The sequence below is a fragment of the Balaenoptera musculus genome, chromosome 1 (assembly GCF_009873245.2).
Source record: "Balaenoptera musculus isolate JJ_BM4_2016_0621 chromosome 1, mBalMus1.pri.v3, whole genome shotgun sequence".
Lineage (NCBI taxonomy): Eukaryota > Metazoa > Chordata > Mammalia > Artiodactyla > Balaenopteridae > Balaenoptera > Balaenoptera musculus.
Genome location: NC_045785.1, coordinates 68,271,531 through 68,288,840, shown reverse-complemented (window position 1 = coordinate 68,288,840; position 17,310 = coordinate 68,271,531).

The following is a 17,310-nucleotide window of genomic DNA, read 5'->3' as shown; positions in this document are numbered from 1 at the left end:
CCAAACACAGTAAGATAAGCAAAATGAGATGACAGAAAAACACACAGCAGATGAAGGAGCAGGGACAAAACACACCAGACTTAAAAAATGAAGAGGAAATAGGTAGTCTACCTGAAAAAGAATTCAGAATAATGATAGTAAGGATGATCCAAAATCTTGGAAATAGAATAGACAAAATGCAAGAAACATTTAACAAGGACGTAGAAGAACTAAAGAGGAACCAAGCAATGATGAAAAACACAATAAATGAAATTAAAAATACTCTAGATGGGATCAATAGCAGAATAACTGAGGCAGAAGAAAGGATAAGTGACCTGGAAGATAAAATGGTGGAAATAACTACTGCAGAGCAGGATAAAGAAAAAAGAATGAAAAGAACTGAGGACAGTCTCAGAGACCTCTGGGACAACATTAAACGCACCAACATTCGAATTATAGGGGTCCCAGAAGAAGAAGAGAAAAAGAAAGGGACTGAGAAAATATTTGAAGAGATTATAGTTGAAAACTTCCCTAGTATGGGAAAGGAAATAGTTAATCAAGTCCTGGAAGCACAGAGAGTCCCATACAGGATAAACCCAAGGAGAAACACGCCAAGACACATATTAATCAAACTGTCAAAAATTAAATATAAGGAAAACATATTAAAAGCAGCAAGGGAAAAACAACAAATAACACGCAAGGGAATCCCCATAAGGTTAACAGCTGATCTTTCAGCAGAAACTCTGCAAGCCAGAAGGAAATAGCAGGACATATTTTAAGTGGTGAAAGGGAACAACCTACAACAAAGATTATTCTACCCAGCAAGGATCTCATTCAGATTCGACAGTGAAATTAAAACCTTTACAGACAAGCAAAAGCTGAGAGAGTTCAGCACCACCAAACCAGCTCTACGACAAATGCTAAAGGAACTTCTCTAGGCAAGAAACACAAGAGAAGGAAAACACCTACAATAACAAACCCAAAACATTTAAGAAAATGGGAATAGGAACATACATATCGATAATTACCTTGAATGTAGATAGATTAAATGCTCCAACCAAAAGACATAGACTGGCTGAATGGATAAAAAAACAAGACAAATGCATATCCTGCCTATAAGAGACCCACTTCAGACCTAGGGACACATACAGACTGAAAGTGAGGGGATGGAAAAAGATATTCCATGCAAATGGAAATCAAAAGAAAGTTGGAGTAGCAATTCTCACATCAGACAAAAGAGACTTTAAAATAAAGACAATTACAAGAGACAAAGAAGGACACTACATAATCATCAAGGAATCAATCCAAGAAAAAGATATAACAATTATAAATATTTATGCACCCAACATAGGAGCACCTCAATACATAAGGCAAATACTAACAGCCATAAAAGGGGAAATCGACAGCAACACAATCATAGTAGGGGACTTTCACACCCCACTTTCACCAATGGACAGATCATCCAAAATGAAAATAAATAAGGAAACACAAGCTTTAAATGATACATTAAACAAGATGGACTTAATTGATACTTATAGGACATTATATCCAAAAACAGCAGATTACACTTTCTCCTCAAATGCTCATGGAACATTCTCCAGGATAGATCATATCTTGAGTCACAAATCAACCTTTGGTAAATTTAAGAAAACTGACATCGTATCAATATCTTTTCTGATCACAATGTTACGAGACTAGATATCAATTACAGGAAAATATCTGTAAAAAATACAAACACATGGAGGCTGAACAATACACTACTAAATAACCAAGAGATCACTGAAGAAATCAAAGAGGAAATCAAAAAATACCTAGAAACAAATGACAATGAAGACAAGATGACCCAAAACCTATAGGTTGCAGCAAAAGCAGTTATAAGAGGGAAGTTTATAGCAATACAAGCCTACCTCAAGAAACAAAAAACATCTCAAATAAACAACCTAACCTTACACCTAAAGCAATTAGAGAAAGAAGAACAAAAAACCCCAAAGTTAGAGGAAGGAAAGAAATCATAAAGATCAGATCAGAAATAAATGAAAAAGAAATGAAGGAAACGACAGCAAACGTCAATAAAACTAAAAGCTGGTTCTTTGAGAAGATAAACAAATTGACTCATGAAGAAAAAAAGGGAGAAGACTCAAATCACTAGAATTAGAAATGAAAAGGAGAAGTAACAACTGACACTGCTGAAACACAAAGGATCATGAGAGATTACTACAAGCAACAATATGTCAATAAAATGGACAACCTGGAAGAAATGGAAAAATTCTTAGAAAAGCATAGCCTTCCAAGGCTGAAACAGGAAGAAATAGAAAATATAAACAGATCAATCACAAGCACTGAAATTGAAACTGTGATTAAAAATCCTCCAACAAACAAAAGCCCAGGACCAGAAGGTTTCATAGGCTATTTCTATCAAACATTTAGAGAAGAGCTAACACCTATCCTTCTCAAACTCTTCCAAAATATAGCAGAGGGAGGAACACTCCCAAACTCATTTGACAAGGCCACCATCACTCTGATACCAAAACCAGACAAGGATGACACAAAGAAGAAAACTACAGGCCAATATCACTGATGAAAATAGATGCAAAAATCCTCAACAAAATACTAGCAAACAGAGTCCAACAGCACATTAAAAGGATCATACACCATGATCAAGTGGGGTTTATCCCAGGAATGCAAGGATTCTTCAATATACGCAAATCAATCAATGTGATACACCATATTAACAAATTGAAGGAGAAAAACCATATGATCATCTCAATAGATGCAGAAAAAGCTTTCGACAAAGTTCAACACACTTTTACAATTAAAACCTTCCACAAAGTAGGCATACAGGAAAATTACCTCAACATTATAAAGGCCATATATGACAAACCCACAGCCAACATCATTCTCAATGGTGAAAAAGTGAAACCATTTCCTCTAAAATCAGGAACAAGACAAGGTTGCCCACCCTCACCACTATTATTCAACATAGTTTTGGAAGTTTTAGCCACAGCAATCAGAAAAGAAAAAGAAATCAAAGGAACCCATATTGGAAAAGAAGAAGTAAAGCTGTCACTGTTTTCAGATGACATGATTTTATACATAGAGAATCCTAAAGATGCCACCAGAAATCTACTAGAGCTAATCAATGAAACTGGTAAAGTTGCAGGATAACTAATTTATGCACAGAAATCTCTTGCATTCCTATACACTAATAGTGAAAGATCAGAAAGAGAAATTCAGGAAACACTCCCATTTACCATGGCAACAAAAAGAATAAAATACCTAGGAATAAACCTACCTAAGGAGGTAAAAGACCTGTACTCAGAAAACTATAAGACACTGATGAAAGAAATTCAAGATGATACAAACAGATGGAGAGATATACCATGTTCTTGGATTGGAAGAATCAACATTGTGAAAATGACTATACTACCCAAAGCAATCTACAGATTCAATGCAATCCCTATCAAACTACTGCTGACATTTTTCACAGAACTAGAACAAAAAATTTCACAATTTATATGGAAACACAAAAGACCCCAAATAGCCAAAGCAATCCTGAGAAAGAAAAACAGAGCTGAAGGAATCAGGCTCCCTGACTTCAGACTATACTACAAAGTTACAGTAATCAAGACAGTATGGTACTGGCACAAAAACAGAAATATAGATCAATGGAACAGTATAGAAGGGTTTACAGAGATAAACCCACACACATATGGTCACCTTTTCTTTGATAAAGGAGTCAAGAATACACAATGGAGAAAAGACAGCCTCTTCAATAAGTGGTGCTGGGGAAACTGGACAGCTACATGTAAAAGAATGAAATTAGAACACTCCCTAACACCATACACAAAAATAAACTCAAAATGGATTAAAGACCTAAATGTAAGACCAGACACTATCAAACTCTTAGAGGAAAACCTAGGCAGAACACTCTATGACGTAAATCACAGCAAGATCCTTTTTGACCCACCTCCTAGAGAAATGGAAATAAAAACAGAAATGAGCAAATGGGACCTATTGAAACTTAAAAGCTTTGGCACGGCAAAGAAAACCATAAACAAGACAAAAAGACAACCCTCAGAATGGGAGAAAATATTTGCAAATGAAGGAACTGACAAAGGATTAATCTCCAAAATATACAAGCAGCTCATGCAGCTCAATACCAAAAAAACAAACAACCCAATCCAAAAATGGGCAGAAGACCTAAATAGACATTTCTCCAAAGAAGATATACAGACTGCCAACAAACACATGAAACGATGCTCAACATCACTAATTATTAGAGAAATGCAAATCAAAACTGCAATGAGATATCACCTCACACCTGTCAGAATGGCCATCATCAAAAAATCTACAAACAATAAATGTTGGAGAGGGTGTGCAGAAAAGGGAACCCTCTTGCACTGTTGGTGGGATTATACATTGATACAGCCACTATGGAGAACAGTATGGAGGTTCCTTAAAAAACTAAAAATAGAACTACCATATGACACAGGAATCCCACTACTGGGCATATACCCTGAGAAAACCATAATTCAAAAAGAGTCATGTACCACAATGTTCATTGCAGCTCTATTTACAATAGCCAGGACATGGAAGCAACCTAAGTGTCCATCGACAGATGAATGGATAAAGAAGATGTGGCACATATATACAATGTAATATTACTCACCCATAAAAGGAAATGAAATTGAGTTATTTGTGGTGAGGTGGATGAACCTAGAAACTGTCATACAGAGTGAAGTAAGTCAGAAAGAGAAAAACAAATACCGTATGCTAACACATATATATGGAATCTAAAAATCTAAAAAAAAAAAGTTCTGAAGAACCTAGGGACAGGACAGATATAAAGACGCAACCATAGAGAATGGACTTGAGGACACGGGAAGGGGGAAAGGTAAGCTGGGATGAAGTGAGAGAGTGGCATGGACATCATATATATACTACCAAGTGTAAAGTAGATAGGTAGTGGGAAGCAGTCACATAGCACAGGGAGATCAGCTCAGTGCTTTGTGTCCACCTGGAGGGGCAGGATAGGGAGGGTGGGAGGGAGATGCAAGAGGGAGGAGACATGGGGATGTATGTATACATATAGCTGATTCCCTTTGTTATATAGCAGAAACTAACACACCACTGTAAAGCCATTATACTCCAATAAAGATGTTTAAATTTTTTTTAATTAAAAAATAAAAATAAAAAATGTTTTATAATTTCCACATAGTTGTGAATTTTTCAGTTTTTCTTCCATTATTGATTTCTAGTTTCCTCCCATTGTAGTCAGAAAAGATACTTGTTATAATTTCAGACTTCCTGTATTTGCTAAGACTTGTTGTGTGACATAATATGTGATCTCTCCTGGAAAATGTTCTGTGTGCACTTGAGAAACTGTATATTCTGCTGCTATTGGATTAAATATTCTGTATATGTCTGTTAGATATATTTCCTTTTTGGTCTTTTTTCTGGATATTCGTTCCATTACTGAAAGTGGGGTATTGAAGTCTCCTATTGTATTGTTGTCTATTTCAGCCTCAGTTCTGTCAATGTTAAATTTATATATTTAGGTACTCTGATTTTTGTTGCACATATATTTATAATTGTTATAGCTTTCTAATGACTTGACTTTTTATCATTACAGGATGTCCTTCTTAGTCTCTCATGAAATTTTTGACTTAAAGTCTATTTTGTCTGATACAAATATAACTACCCTGCTTTCTTTTGATTACCATCTGCATGAAATATCTTTCTCTATTCCTTCATTTTAAGCCTATGTGTATCCTTAAGTCAGAAATGAGTTTCTTGAGGGAGGAGAGAAGATGGCGGAAGAGTAAGACGTGGAGATCACCTTCCTTCCCACAGATACAGTAGAAATACATCTACACGTGGAACTGCTCCTAGAGAACACCCACTGAACGCTGGCAGAAAACGTCCGACCTCCAAAAAGGCAAGAAACTCCCCCCGTACTTGGGTAGGGCAAAAGAAAAAAGAAATAACAGAGACAAAAGAATAGGGACGGGACCTGCACCAGTGGGAGGGAGCCGTGAAGGAGGAAAGGTTTCCACACACTAGGAAGCCCCTTCGTGGGCAGAGACTGCAGGTGGCAGAGTGGGGAGCTTAGGAGCCACGGAGGAGAGCGCAGCCACAGGGGTGTGGAGGGCAAAACGGAGAGACTCCCGCACAGAGGCTCGGCGCTGACCAGCACTCACCAGCCCGAGAGGCTTGTCTGCTCACCCGCCGGGGCAGGCGGGGCTGGGAGCTGAAGCTCTGGCTTCGGAGGTCGGATCCCGGCGAGAGGACTGGGGTTGGCGGCGTGAACACAGCCTGAAGGGGTTAGCGCACCACAGATGGCTGGGAAGGAGACCGGGAAAAAGTCTGCAGCTGCCAAAGAGGCAAGAGACTTTTTCTTGCCTCTTTGTTTCGCGGCGCGCAAGGAGAGGGGATTCAGAGCGCCGCCTAAACGAACTCCAGAGACGGGCGCGAGCCGCAGCGATCAGCGCGGACCCCAGAGACGGGCGTGAGACACTGGGGCTGCTGCTGCCGCCTCCAAAAAGCCTGTGTGTGAGCACAGGTCACTCTCCACACCGCCCCTCCCGGGAGCCTGTGCAGCCCGCCACTGCCAGGGTCCCGTGATCCGGGGACAACTTCCCCGGGAGAATGCACGGCATGCCTCAGGCTGCTGCAACGTCACGCCGGCCTCTGCCGCTGCAGGCTCGCCCCGCCTGCTCCATACCGCTCCCGCCCCCTGGCCTGAGTGAGCCAGAGCCCCCGAAGCAGCTGCTCCTTTAACCCCGTCCTGTCTGGGGGGGGAATAGACGCCCTCAGGCGACCTACACGCAGAGGTGGGTCCAAATCGAAAGCTGAACCCCGGGAGCTGTGCGAACAGAGAAGAGAACGGGAAATCTCTCCCAGCAGCCTCAGAAGCAGCGGATTAAAACTCCACAAACAACTTGATGTGCCTGCATCTGTTGAAGACCTGAATAGACAACGAATCATCCCAAATTCAGGAGGTGGACTTTGGGAGCAGGATATATTAATTTTTCCCCTTTTCCTTTTTTTGTGAGTGTATATGTATATGCTTCTGGGTGAGATTTTATCTGTATAGCTTTGCTTTATAATAACTTTATTTTACTTCACTATATTATAGCCTCTTTCTTTCTTTCTTTCTATTTTTTCTCCCTTTTACTCTGAGCCGTGTGGACGAAAGGCTCTTGGTGCTCCAGCCAGGCATCAGGGCCGTGCCTCTGAGGTGGGAGAGCCAACTTCAGGACACTGGTCCACAAGAGACCTCCCAGCTCCACGTAATACCAAACGGCAAAAATCTCTCAGAGATCTCCATCTCAACATCAAGACCCAGCTTCACTCAACGACCAGCAAGCTACAGTGCTGAACACCCTATGCCAAACAACTAGCAAGACAGGAACACAGCCTCATCTATTAGCAGAGAGGCTGCCTAAAATCATAATAAGGCCACAGACACCCCAAAATACACCACCAGACGTGGACGTGCCCACCAGAAAGACAAGATCCAGCCTCATCCACCAGAACTCAGGCACTAGTTCCCTCCACCAGGAAGCCTACACAACCCACTGAACCAACCTTACCCACTGGGGACAGGTACCAAAAACAATGGGAACTACGAACCTGCAGCCTGTGAAAAGGAGACCCCAAACACAGTAAGATAAGCAAAATGAGATGACAGAAAAACACACAGCAGATGAAGGAGCAGGGACAAAACACACCAGACTTAAAAAATGAAGAGGAAATAGGTAGTCTACCTGAAAAAGAATTCAGAATAATGATAGTAAGGATGATCCAAAATCTTGGAAATAGAATAGACAAAATGCAAGAAACATTTAACAAGGACGTAGAAGAACTAAAGAGGAACCAAGCAATGATGAAAAACACAATAAATGAAATTAAAAATACTCTAGATGGGATCAATAGCAGAATAACTGAGGCAGAAGAAAGGATAAGTGACCTGGAAGATAAAATGGTGGAAATAACTACTGCAGAGCAGGATAAAGAAAAAAGAATGAAAAGAACTGAGGACAGTCTCAGAGACCTCTGGGACAACATTAAACGCACCAACATTCGAATTATAGGGGTCCCAGAAGAAGAAGAGAAAAAGAAAGGGACTGAGAAAATATTTGAAGAGATTATAGTTGAAAACTTCCCTAGTATGGGAAAGGAAATAGTTAATCAAGTCCTGGAAGCACAGAGAGTCCCATACAGGATAAACCCAAGGAGAAACACGCCAAGACACATATTAATCAAACTGTCAAAAATTAAATATAAGGAAAACATATTAAAAGCAGCAAGGGAAAAACAACAAATAACACGCAAGGGAATCCCCATAAGGTTAACATCTGATCTTTCAGCAGAAACTCTGCAAGCCAGAAGGGAGTGGCAGGATATACTTAAAGTGATGAAGGAGAAAAACCTACAACCAAGATTACGCTACCCAGCAAGGATCTCATTCAGATGTGATGGAGAAATTAAAACCTTTACAGACAAGCAAAAGCTGAGAGAGTTCAGCACCACCAAACCAGCTTTACAACAAATGCTAAAGGAACTTCTCTAGGCAAGAAACACAAGAGAAGGAAAACACCTACAATAACAAACCCAAAACATTTAAGAAAATGGGAATAGGAACATACATATCGATAATTACCTTGAATGTAAATGGATTAAATGCTCCCACCAAAAGACACAGGCTGGCTGAATGGATACAAAAACAAGACCCATATATATGCTGTCTACAAGAGACCCACTTCAGACCTAGAGATACATACAGACTGAAAGTGAGGGGATGGAAAAAGATATTCCATGCAAATGGAAATCAAAAGAAAGCTGGAGTAGCAATTCTCATATCAGACAAAATAAACTTTAAAATAAAGACTATTACAAGAGACAAAGAAGGACACTATATAATGATCAAGGGATCGATCCAAGAGGAAGGTATAACAATTGTAAATATTTGTGCACCCAACATAGGAGCACCTCAATACATAAGGCAAATACTAACAGCCATAAAAGGGGAAATCGACAGCAACACAATCATAGTAAGGGACTTTAACACCCCACTTTCACCAATGAACAGATCATCCAAAATGAAAATAAATAAGGAAACACAAGCTTTAAATGATACATTAAACAAGATGGACTTAATTGATATTTATAGGACATTCCACCCAAAAACAACAGAATACACATTTTTCTCAAGTGCTCATGGAACATTCTCCAGGATAGATCATATCTTGGGTCACAAATCAAGCCTTGGTAAATTTAAGAAAATTGAAATCGTATCAAGTATCTTTTCCGACCACAACGCTATGAGACTAGATATCAATTACAGGAAAAGATCTGTAAAAAATACAAACACATGGAGGCTACACAATACACTACTTAATAACGAAGTGATCACTGAAGAAATCAAAGGGGAAATCAAAAAATACCTAGAAACAGATGACAATGGAGATACGATGACCCAAAACCTATGGGACGCAGCAAAAGCAGTGCTAAGAGGGAAGTTTATAGCAATACAAGCCTACCTCAAGAAACAGGAAACATCTCGAATAAACAACCTAACCTTGCACCTAAAGCAATTAGAGAAAGAAGAACAAAAAAACCCCAAAGCCAGCAGAAGGAAAGAAATTATAAAGATCAGGTCAGAAATAAATGAAAAAGAAATGAAGGAAACAATAGCAAAAATCAATGAAACTAAAAGCTGGTTCTTTGAGAAGATAAACAAAATTGATAAACCATTAGCCAGACTCATCAAGAGAAAAAGGGAGAAGACTCAAATCAATAGAATTAGAAATGAAAAAGGAGAAGTAACCACTAACACTGCAGAAATACAAAAGATCATGAGAGATTACTACAAGCAACTCTATGCCAATAAAATGGACAACCTGGAAGAAATGGAGAGATTCTTAGAAATGCACAAACTGCCGAGACTGAACCAGGAAGAAATAGAAAATATGAACAGACCAATCACAAGCACTGAAATTGAAACTGTGATTAAAAACCTTCCAAAAAACAAAAGCCCAGGACCGGATGGCTTCACAGGTGAATTCTATCAAACATTTAGAGAAGAGCTAACACCTATCCTTCTCAAACTCTTCCAAAATATAGCAGAGGGAGGAACACTCCCAAACTCATTCTACGAGGCCACCATCACCCTGATACCAAAACAAGACAAAGATGTCACAAAGAAAGAAAACTACAGGCCAATATCACTGATGAACATAGATGCAAAAATCCTCAACAAAATACTAGTAAACAGAATCCAGCAGCACATTAAAAGGATCATACACCATGATCAAGTGGGGTTTATCCCAGGAATTCAAGGATTCTTCAATATACGCAAATCAATCAATGTGATACACCATATTAACAAATTGAAGGAGAAAAACCATATGATCATCTCAATAGATGCAGAGAAAGCTTTCGACAAAATTCAACACCCATTTATGATAAAAGCCCTGCAGAAAGTAGGCATAGAGGGAACTTTCCTCAACATAATAAAGGCCATATATGACAAACCCACAGCCAACATTGTCCTCAATGGTGAAAAACTGAAACCATTTCCACTAAGATCAGGAACAAGACAAGGTTGCCCACTCTCACCACTATTTTTTTTTTTTTTAACTTTGGGTTTATTTATTTATTTATTTTTATGGCTGTGTTGGGTCTTTGTTTCTGTGTGAGGGCTTTCTCTAGTTGTGGCAAGTGGGGGCCACTCTTCATCGCGGTGCACGGGCCCCTCATTATCGCGGCCTCTCTTGTTGCGGAGCACAGGCTCCACACGCGCAGGCTCAGTAATTGTGGCTCACGGGCCCAGTTGCTCCGCGGCATGTGGGATCTTCCCAGACCAGGGCTCGAACCCGTATTCTCTGCATTGGCAGGCAGATTCTCAACCACTGCGCCACCAGGGAAGCCCTCTCACCACTATTATTCAACATAGTTTTGGAAGTGTTAGCCACAGCAATCAGAGAAGACAAAGAAATAAAAGGAATCCAAATCGGAAAAGAAGAAGTAAAGCTGTCACTGTTTGCAGATGACATGATACTATACATAGAGAATCCTAAAGATGCTACCAGAAAACTCCTAGAGCTAATCAATGAATTTGGTAAAGTAGCAGGATACAAAATTAATGCACAGAAATCTCTTGCATTTCTATACACTAATCACGAAAAATCTGAAAGTGAAATTAAGAAAACACTCCCGTTTACCATTGCAACAAAAAGAATAAAATATCTAGGAATAAACCTACCTAAGGAGACAAAAGACCTGTATGCAGAAAATTATAAGACACTGATGAAAGAAATTAAAGATGATACAAATAGATGGAAAGATATACCATGTTCCTGGATTGGAAGAATCAACATTGTGAAAATGACTCTACTACCCAAAGCAATCTACAGATTCAATGCAATCCCTATCAAACTACCACTGGCATTTTTCACAGAACTAGAACAAAAAATTTCACAATTTGTACGGAAACACAAAAGACCCCGAATAGCCAAAGCAATCTTGAGAACGAAAAATGGAGCTGGGGGAATCAGGCTCCCTGACTTCAGACTATATTACAAAGCTACAGTAATCAAGACAGTTTGGTACTGGCACAAAAACAGAAATATAGATCAATGGAACAGGATAGAAAGCCCAGAGATAAACCCACCCACATATGGTCACCTTATCTTTGATACAGGAGGCAAGCATATACAGTGGAGAAAAGACAGCCTCTTCAATAAGTGGTGCTGGGAAAATTGGACAGGTACATGTAAAAGTATGAAATTAGAACACTCCCTGACACCATGCACAAAAATAAACTCAAAATGGATTAAAGACCTAAGTGTAAGGCCAGACACTATCAAACTCTTAGAGGAAAACATAGGCAGAACACTCTATGACATACATCACAGCAAGATTCTTTTTGACCCAGCTCCCAGAGAAATGGAAATAAGAAAACAAATAAACAAATGGGACCTAATGAAACTTAAAAGCTTTTGCACAGCAAAGGAAACCATAAACAAGACCAAAAGACAACCATCAGAATGGGAGAAAATATTTGCAAATGAAGCAACTGACAAAGGATTAATCTCCAAGATTTACAAGCAGCTCATGCAGCTCAATAACAAAAAACGAACAACCCAATCCAAAAATGGGCAGAAGACCTAAATAGACATTTCTCCAAAGAAAATATACAGATGGCCAACAGACACATGAAAGAATGCTCAACATCATTAATCATTAGAGAAATGCAAATCAAAACTACAATGAGATATCATCTCACACCGGTCAGAATGGCCATCATCAAAAAATCTAGAAACAATAAATGCTGGAGAGGGTGTGGAGGAAAGGGAACACTCTTGCACTGTTGGTGGGAATGTAAATTGATACAGCCACTATGGAGAACAGTATGGAGGTTCCTTAAAAAACTACAAATAGAACTATCATACGACCCAGCAATCCCACTACTGGGCATATACCCTGAGAAAACCATAGGTCAAAAAGAGTCATGTACCAAAATGTTCATTGCAGCTCTATTTACAATAGCCAGGACATGGAAGCAACCTAAATGTCCATCGACAGATGAATGGATAAAGAAGATGTGGTACATATATACAATGGAATATTACTCAGCCATAAAAAGAAATGAAATGGAGGTATTTGTAATGAGGTGGATGGAGTTAGAGTCTGTCATACAGAGTGAAGTAAGTCAGAAAGAGAAAAACAAATACAGTATGCTAACACATATATACGGAATCTAAGGGAAAAAAAAAGGCCATGAAGAACCTAGTGGCAAGATGGGAATAAAGACACAGACCTACTAGAGAATGGACTTGAGGATATGGGGAGGGGGTAAGGTGAGATGTGACAGGGTAAGAGAGTGTCATGGACATATATACACTACCAAATGTAAAATAGATAGCTAGTGGGAAGCAGCCGCATAGCACAGGGAGATCAGCTCGGTGCTTTGTGACCACCTAGAGGGGTGGGATGGGGAGGATGAGAGGGAGGGAGACGCAAGAGGGAAGAGATATGGGAACATATTGTATATGTATAACTGATTCACTTTGTTATAAAGCAGAAGCTAACACACCATTGTAAGGCAATTATACTTCAATAAAGATGTTTAAAAAAAAAAAAGAAATGAGTTTCTTAAAAAAATAATAAAATAAAATGAGTTTCTTCTAGGCAGCATATACTTGAGTCATGCTTTTTTCCATTCAGTCACTCTATGTCTTTTGATTAAAGAGTTTAATCCATTTGCATGTAAAGTGATTATTGATAAGAAATGATTTATTATTGCCATTTTTAATTGTCTTCTGTTAGTCTTGTAGTTCTTTTATCTTTTCTTCTATTGCCATCTCCCTTTTTGTTTTCTTGATTTTCTACATTGATATGCAGATTCCTTGGTATAACTTCTGTAGGTATTTTCTTTGCGGTTATCATGGGGCTTACATAAAATATCTTATAATTACAATAGTCTATTTTAAGCTGATAACAACTTAAATTCAATCACATACAAAAACTCACCACTTTTCCTCCCCCCCCACTTTATGTTTTGTTGTCACAATTTACATCTACTTATATTACATATCTATTGACTATTTTATAGTTATTTTAATGCTTTTGCATTTTAACTTTTATACTTGAATTAAAAGTATAACAATTATACTTTATTACTGAACATCATTACAGTATTAAAGTAATCTATATGTGTCTACATATTTACCTTTACCAATGAGTTTTATACTTTCTTACACTACCATGTTGCTATTTATTGTCCTGTCATTTTAACTTGAGAATTCCCTTTAACATTTCTTGTAAGGCAGGTCTAGTGATGATTAACTCCTTAGTTTTTTTTTTGTCTGGGAAAGACTTTATCTCTCCTTCATTTTTGAAGAGAAAATTTGCTGAGTATAGTATTCTTAGTTAGCAGTTTTTTTTTTTCTTTCATCACTTAGAATATATCACCCCATTCTCTCCTAGCCTGCAAGGTTTCTGCTGAGAAATCCTGTACTCTTAGGGCAGTTCCCTTGTAAATGACAAGTTACTTTTCTTTTGCTGCTTTCAAATTTTCTCTTTGTCTTTGATTTTTGAGGATTTGATTGTAATGTGTCTCAGTGTTTGTTTGTTTATTTGTTTTTTTATTCATCTTTATTGTAATCCATTGCACTTCTTAGATCTAGATGTCCATTTCCTTCCCCATATTTGGGAAGTTTTCAGTCAAGGTTCATTTTTTTTAAATAAGCTTTCTGGTTTCTCTCTCTCTCTCTCTCTTTCTCTCTCCCCTCCTTCTGAGACTCCCACAATGCATACATTAATCCTATTGCTGTTGTTCCATAAGTCCCTTAAACATTCTCACTTTTTTCAATTTTTTTTTTTTCTCCTCTGACTGGATAATTTCCAATGATAATCTTCAAGTTTACTGATTCTTTTTCCTGCTTTGTCTAGTCTGCCATTGAAGCTCTCTAGTGAATTTTTCAGCTAAGTTATTGTATTCTTCAGGTTCGTGATTTCTGTTTGGTACTTTTTCATATTTTCTATCTCTTTGTTAAAAATCTTACTTTCTCTATACGTTGTTCTCCTGACCTTTGTGAGCATCTTTATGATGGTTATTTTGAATTCTCTGTCAGGTAAACCATATATCTCCATTTCACTAGGGTCAGTTTCTGGAGATTTTTCTTGTTCCTTTGTTTGAAATATATTTGCCTGCTTCTTCATCTTTCTTGATTCTATGTATTGGTGTCACTGCATTAGACAAATCAGCCACCTCTCCTAGTTTTCATAGACTGGCCTAATACAGGAAAAGACCCCCACTGGTCAGCCTGCCCAGAGACTCTAAGGTCCTTTCAAACCTTCCTCCTTGTCCAATCCACTTTCTTTGTTTTTTCTGCAGCCCTCAAGCATCCAGTGCACCAGAACAAGTCAGATGGAAGCTAGTCCCTCAGGCATCTCTCAGAGAAGTTGGATCATCGAACACTCCATCCAAATTTTTCCCTCCCCAAGGAGAAGCTGGGTCTGGGGTTTTTCATCCACTCACTCTGTACTGAACCAGGGGAGGAGGTAGGTTACCTCCAAACCTCCATCTCTGTTCTCACTAACCCCTAGGTTACTAGATTTTGCCAGGTTCCATCTGTACTCTGAGTCATGAAAGACTGAAAGAAGCCAGTCCTTTGTGTATCCCCCATAAAGGTGGGGCATTGGACACATGGACCCACTCTTTCCCTCCCTAGGAAGGAGCTGGGAGACAGGGGTTTTCCTCCACTCACTCTGTGCTCAGCTAGGGGAAGAGCTATGGTGACTATTAGCCCCAGTCACTGTCTTTATTTTTCTACAGGCAATTAGATTGTGCTGGTCCCATCAGCAATCTAAGACTGGAAAAACTGAAGTCAGTCTTCTGGGGAGGCCCCACAGAAAATTTGGGATGCTGGTCATTTGGACCAACTTTTTCCCTTCCCCTAAAAGAAGCTGAAAGCTGGGATGGGGGTTCTCCTCCCAGTTGTATGACACTGTGCTAGGGACTGAGATTCCAGCAAGAAGGTATCTTGAATCTCCTGTTGGCTTCAATGAGTATGGTTTTATGTTTTCCTGGAGTGCAATTAGTTTCTAAATTTCTCACAAAAGGAACTTGTCCATGAATTGTTGCTGAATTTGTCCATGAATTGCTTCCTTTCCATAGGGGAAAGGAAAGTCCATGGCTTCCTGTTCCACCATCTTTCTGATGTCCCTAAACTCATTTTTAATGATGAGGAGACAATTCTACTTTCATTAGTCATAGAGTCTTTAGTTATAGAGGCATAGCATCTCGGAGTTAGTAGATTTTAATTGCCATCCCATTCAAATATGAATTCCGCACTTGAGTTCCAGTAGCAGCTGAGAAACTACTTAGAGTTACCAACATTATGTGATAATGGATGGACAAGAATAAGGCAGGGTTATGGTCAGGATAGGGTTAGAGTTAAATATTAACTAATGAGATAATCAGGATCTCAGTACTGATATTTTTAAGAAATGGAATGCTTGAGCATAATTTTTTACTGGAAAGAGTATGGCACTGGGGAGAAATGGGTTGAAGAGAGATGGGATATAATATATAGCTCAAAGGCTAGAGGAGATGGATAAGGTTAAGTGTGAAAAGAGTAGAACAATTTCTTTCCTAGGGAATCACAATAATAACAACAAAAAAAAAACTAGACATGCTAACTCGTGCACTTACTTTGTGCCACGTACCATGCATTACATGTACATTACCTCATTATTTCTTATATCAAGCCTATGTGGTAGATACTGTTATTACCCTCATTACACAGAGAAGGAAATTTAAGTACAGGGTGAGTAAGTAATCTGCCTAAAGTCACACACCTAATAGATTGAAGAGCTAAAATGCTTAATCTGACTCCAGAGCCCCTGCTCTTGACCACTCTCATGCTTTCACTAAGGAAGGAAAGAAAGATGATAAAAATAGATTTGATTTCAGAAGTGAATAGGAAGAATACTGAGGAAATGCTAACCTGATGACCTTGATGTTCTGAATAAAGGTAGAAGCAACATCTGCTCAGGTAGGGACAAGGATGAGGCTGGGGATTGAAAAAAAAAGAGTAGAGGCTTACAAAATCCATATAAGACTGGAAAAGGAGCCCTGCTATGGATTAACAAAAGAATTTCTAAGCATCATCAGAAGCCCCACTGAGTTTGGAACGCTTGCACTCGTAATGGCACCATTAGCATGGTTATGCAACTTTCTTGAGCACTTCTCAGAAACCCAGAGGCAGAACCAAGAAGAAAGATCATTGATCCACAGCAGAGGGACTGACAAAGGGGTGAGATGGGCAGTAAAGGTATTAAGGGAATTGAGGATGATGGTGAGAATAGTTGCAATATTGCTTATTGGGTCCAGGTCAAATTGGAAGGGAAGCAAAGCTAAGGAATGTCTGTTGAGTCAAATAGTAAGAATGAAAGGCACTTTCTTTTCAGTGTGTAGGAACTTTTAAATTTACCTTAACCATTTTATTTTAAATCCTTAATTATATAAGGCAGCTTTATCCCTTAGTTGAAAGTCAATTTATATTTTCTTCTTTAGTTGAAAAACACCTATATCTCTTAATTACTAAGTAGACTAGATTAAGAATCAAGAGATAGGAAATTAGACGAATTCTACACTAATGAACTATGTAATCAACTAAGTCAGTCACCTTGTGTCTCAGTTTTCTTAACTGAAACAGAAAAAGAAAGAAAATTAGATTTAATGATCTAATATTCTGTTTCATTTCTTCTTTTCATTCCATGATTAAAATAAATTACAGAAATTTTCAAGTTAGTTCT